This window comes from Lygodium microphyllum, chromosome 6 (assembly GCF_053477565.2).
Source record: "Lygodium microphyllum isolate KBCC chromosome 6, Lygodium_microphyllum_v1.1.10, whole genome shotgun sequence".
Taxonomy (NCBI): Eukaryota; Viridiplantae; Streptophyta; class Polypodiopsida; order Schizaeales; family Lygodiaceae; genus Lygodium; species Lygodium microphyllum.
In genome coordinates this window covers 132843536-132849064 of record NC_141140.1, presented here as the reverse complement: position 1 = coordinate 132849064, position 5529 = coordinate 132843536, and positions in this window count along the sequence as shown.

Here is a 5529-nt window from a genome sequence, read left to right as displayed (position 1 = left end):
TAAATGTCGATGGGTAGTGGCCAATTTCGGGGCAAGGCCATGCAATTTTTTATTTTCAATAATTAGTTAATTTCTAGAAATTCATTTCTAGAGGTTGAGTTATGCATGGGTAGAGTTGCTACTTGTGACATAGTAGGAGAACATGCCATGGAAAGCTAGGGGCAGTTAAGGAGAACAATTCTAGGCTGGCTATATTTTTTTGTTTGGGGGGGCAGAGGAAAGAGAGAGAAAGAGAGCGAGTGCAATTTTGTTGGGTGGTTTCTATCTAGGGTTTTGGATAGTAGGGAAACATCATACTTAGTGAGGTGACAACTAATCGAGAGGGTTTTCAAGTTGTTGATCACCACTTCCCTATAAGTGACCCGACTACAGGCAACGTCATTTGTGGTCTCTAAGACAGCATGTGTCCTGATTTTGGTACTGGGTGGTGGCAAATAACTACTGTTGGAACTCTAATCTATACAGCTAAAGATTTCATTCTCCCCCTTTAATGTCCTCCTCTCCTATATCTGCAAATTTAAAGCTTTTCAACACTTGTTTGATGTATTCAAGCTTTATCTCAGCTGTGATCAGGGTTTCTCAGTTGCCTTGGGTAGTGTGCCCTCAAATCTCAGTCATGCACCAATTAGATTTGCTAGAAAATTTAGCATTTACAGAAGATCTAAGAAGACTTTCTCATCTACAGAAAGTTTTGCTTGCTTGTAAGAGAAGACAACCCAATTCATGTTAGAGATTTGGTCATCCCCTGGACAAACATAGGCAAATAATTTTGAATTCTTTCGCACTTCCGCTTGAGCTACATGCACACAAAGAGATATATATATATATATATATATATATATATGTATAAAGTAAAAATAAAACATTTTTCTTAGTGCAAATCACATCTTCCTGGTGAGCACCCTTGGTTGTTTGGAGTCTATAGACTCTGTGTGTGTGTGTGTGTCTCTCTCTCTCTCTCTCCACAAGTTAGCTCAACATTTATCTATATTCTATTTCTTTGTCATTTTTGTTGAATTTAAAGTAATAAAGTTATTTTCTCCTTCTTTGTCATTTACATTAGATTTAGTGTGATTAATCATTGATTATTAATTGAATCAATGTTAAAGGACAAGAATATACATTTTTGGTTCTTGTGAATTTATAAACCATTTATCTATTTTCTCTTTCTTTGTTGTTATTGTTGAAATTAAAAGTAATAAAGTGGCTTTCTCTTTCTTTGTTGTTTATATTGAATTTAGTTATTAATTATTGATTATTAATTGAATTAATATTAAAGAACAAGAATTAATGTGAAAGAGTAAGTAAATAACAAATAATTATCTTTCTCTCTCTCTCTAGGATATGGGTATCTAAAATAACATGCTGTCTAAGAACAAGATGGCTCACCTAAATTTGCAAGATTGACTAACTTGTATAGTTTTGTATTGTACTCCTTTGTGAGTACGTGTAAATTCCTGTTCGTTGTCCTGCTTACCTAAACTCTGGGTATAAGACCCATCTTGTCTCGTAGCTGCGAAGACCATTTGTGACACTTTAATTGAACTTTTTCTCTGTATTACAACAAATTTCTTTTGGGTATATTTTCACCTTTGTCGTTCAATGTTCTTAACATGGCTCTTGTTTTCAATGGAGCTACCTAAGATAGTAGAAAATACTTTTGGTGCCAATAGTTTTGGGAATATGTTCTCATCAAGGGGATGGTGGATTTAATTCTAGTGGTTTCTCTAGAGGTGGTACTTTTGATCAAAATATGAGTCAAACTGCAAATAGTAGTTGGTCCAGCAGGTCATCCCAAACTACTTACAGTGCTAGCACTAGGTTTAGTAGACCTCCTAACTATGGTAGTAACAATAATTTCACATGTAGACTGCGTTCAAATTATGGGATCTCACCTTGAGCTACTTTTGGTAGCAACAACTCCACTAGCTTTGGGTCAAGTAGGCCCTCTAGTTTTGGGAGCACAACTTTACCTGCTTTTGGTAGCTCAAGTGGCTGTGGAAGCAAAGGCAAGCTTTAGTGTTTGCGTAAAGGTTTAAAATCTTCTATTTTACATAACCATGAGGTCAGTTTAAACAACGTGAACAATGGAGGGATTTTATGTGTTAGATGGGTAACAAAGGAGCTCACTGTTACATTGGGTCATTTTATACATATTACTAGTGATATGTCTTTTTCAAGGCTTAAATTACCATTCCTTTCTCCATTTTTTGTATGATCTATAGCCACTTCAAGGTTTTGTGCCTTGTATATGTGTGTTTGATGTGTAGACAGGTGACAAACAGACACATCATGTAGGCTGCATGCCACGCAGGTGCAGGCGCAGGCACAAGTGGCAAGTTGAAGACTGGAGTATATCGTAGTTGTTTTCATGCTGCCAAGCTTCAGCAAGGCGACGGGTGGGCCACATCAGCGTAGGGGGCGTGCATGGGGCAAGCGAGGCAGATAGGAGACACGTAGGTCACGTGTTGCCTAACCTGCCAAGAGGTCTTTAAGAAAAAGATTTTTTTTATTTCTCTAGTGCTCTGTGCACTTTCATGTGTGCATAAGCACAAAGATTTGGCATGCATCTATCTTCAAAATTTGGGGATTTTGGCATATGCGTGAATATGCTACTTGGCTTAGTAAAATTTGTGGATTTTTGCATACTCTTAGGTCTCAAAAATTGGGGCTTTTCATGTACGTGTAGAAATTGCAGTGAGATAGGTACAATTCTTGAAATTTTGACACATTGGACCCTGTATAATTTGGGGCTTTTGAAAAATTTGCAAAGTTTGGGTCAAATTTGGTCTTGGTATGTACTTGTAGTGCAATTTCTATGCAAATTGAGCACATAGGACCCCAAACAAATTTGAGGCTTTTGTAAAATTTGTGAAATTTTGGCAAAATTGGCTTGTGCAATCCATTCAGCAATTATGTTTGACGTCATTTGAGCAGTTTGAGCAGAGAAATTTTGGGGCTTTTGAGCACTTTGAGTAGAGAAACTTTCTAGGATCGCTTTCTTTTTAATGAAAGCTTGGAAGTTTTGGATCTTTTATGTTATGGGGTTTTTTTAATGAGCTAATCAAGTTTAGAATGCATTTTTAGCTCAGTAAACATCTAGTCTCACATTGTGCTCACTCGTCATATCTTCTTTAGACGCGCCTTTCTTCATAGCGTTCAGTGGTGAGAACCATTAATATATTTGCACCCTTCCACAGAATAGCTTGAAGTCATGCCTCAACTAGTTTGTGATCAATTCTATGATAGAGCTAGTGTTTTGTATCTATTACATAAGGATTTGTTAAATTCTTTTATGAAAAAAATAAACTTATAGTAAGGGATTTTTTCACTTAGTTGTCCATGGCTGTCACTCCTATGGATGCTACTCTGAGAGATACCACTCATGCAACTATGCGAGATATTCAAAGGTCTCCTTGTTATGCCCCAGGAGCATAGTCACAAGTGGAAGAGAGTGCATCTTAGATATACTCCACCAAGGTGGTACATGTACTTATAGATGAGACAATTGATCCCATAATCATGAATGATGAAGGGAGTAGGGTGATATCACACATGAGAGAGCTATGCCAATAAGTATTTAGGCACAACATACTCGATTACTAGAAAATTTTACCAAAGGAGTGCAAAGACTATATGGTAGCATCCTTGCATGCAAAGTTTCTTGTACTTACAATAGTTGATTGGTTTTCCACTTGATAGATCATTGATTGTATGTGTGAATATATGTAACATAGACAATCGGATGTGCTTAAGGAAATTAAAAGTGGCACTCCAAAGCCTTAGTGGTTGGACCTAAAGGATTTTTGGAGACTTAGAAAGGATGCCACATACTCTCTAGGATGATGGTGGTAGTAGTAGGAGACAGTGAGGGCATGACTAGAGGCAGCAGTCATACATCATCTTGAAAGTGGCAGTCATTGGACTTATTTTGAAGACTTCAAAATTTTTCTTTTTGTTATGTTCACTTTCTTATTTGGTATGTTTCTTGTACTAATAACTATATTTCTAACAAAGCTACTTTGGTTTCCTTGCAATGCTCGATCACAAACCATGACCCCATAGGTTTGGAGACTTGATATGCAGAGAGACATGGTCTCATTGCACTCCTCGATAGATTAAAAGCATAAAATGGTTGGTAAGTCATTCATATTTTCTATTTTTAGTTTTTTTGTGATGCATTGTGTATTGTAAATTAATCTTTGATGGTTTATATTGTAGATCATATTTGACACTTTATTGTGTCTCGCGAGAGCTCTCAGACAACAGTGAGAGGAGCTATAGTAGTTACTTGGATTTATGGAGCATGCATTCCCTCCTTTTTTGGCCCTATGGTCTATGCATGCTTTTTCTATGTGGCTTTCCTTAGATATATTTCTCATCCATTGTATGCACTTTCTTTTTGCAATATTTATAGATACATTTCTCATTTTGGTTTCTTCTCCCTATCAATCCATGTAGTTTCATGAGATCTCATCATCAATATTGTACTTATTTGGAAATTAAATCAATGAATACTTTTCTCCTATAATCTCACGATGCATATATTTCAATAAACAACTACATCCTTAATTTATAAATGATGGATGGAACATTGTTTAGCATATGTGGCTAGAAGGGTAACAAGGTTGCAACCTTGATACCCAAATTTTCTTTTCTTCTACAGCCATTGCTATTTGCATCAAAAGTAATAACATACATGTGTCACTATTTTAGTTGTTATTTTTATCACTATATACACGTAGTGATACAAATAGCAATGCAGATACCGAGAGATATGTAGAGATGTATATATCGATGGTTTTAGTGATGATGTGGATAAGTTTTTGGATGAATAATATTGTAAATTAAAATGTCAGTATATGGCCTATATCTTGTAGTGAAGGATGCCCTCGAAACATGCAATGTAAGAGAGATATTGCCATCATGGACTCACATTTCAAGAAAAATGGTTTTTAAAATACAAAATCTCTCCTCTTTACTAGACATCTCTTCTTTTGCCACATAGGCTTGAGACGCTTCTCATTGATTTGGGATAATCAAGCCAAACGTTTAAAACAATATATAGAATATATAGATACATACATACACATACACATACACACGAACATGCATACCCACATGAATATATTATATTCTCTTTGTGTTTTTCTCCTCTTGTTTTTTGTCTATACTCTCTCTCTCTCTCTACATATGCATACATTTCGATATGTGTTATGCACATATATACATATGTATATGCGTGTTTAATGTGTGTTTTTTTTTTTGTATTTCATAAGTGTGTGTTCTCTCTCTCTCTCACACCATTTTTCTCTCCATCTCCTTTCTTTTTTCCTTCCAAATTTCCTATCTCTCATCTTTCTTGACCTCATATGTGTGCATGTTGTGCACGTATGTGTATGTATGTGTGTATATATATGTATGCACATGTATATGTATGTAGGTATGCATTTGGGTGTGAATATATACATTTATATTTGTATGTGCATATATGTAAGCACACATTTTATAAGTTATCCAACCTCTCTC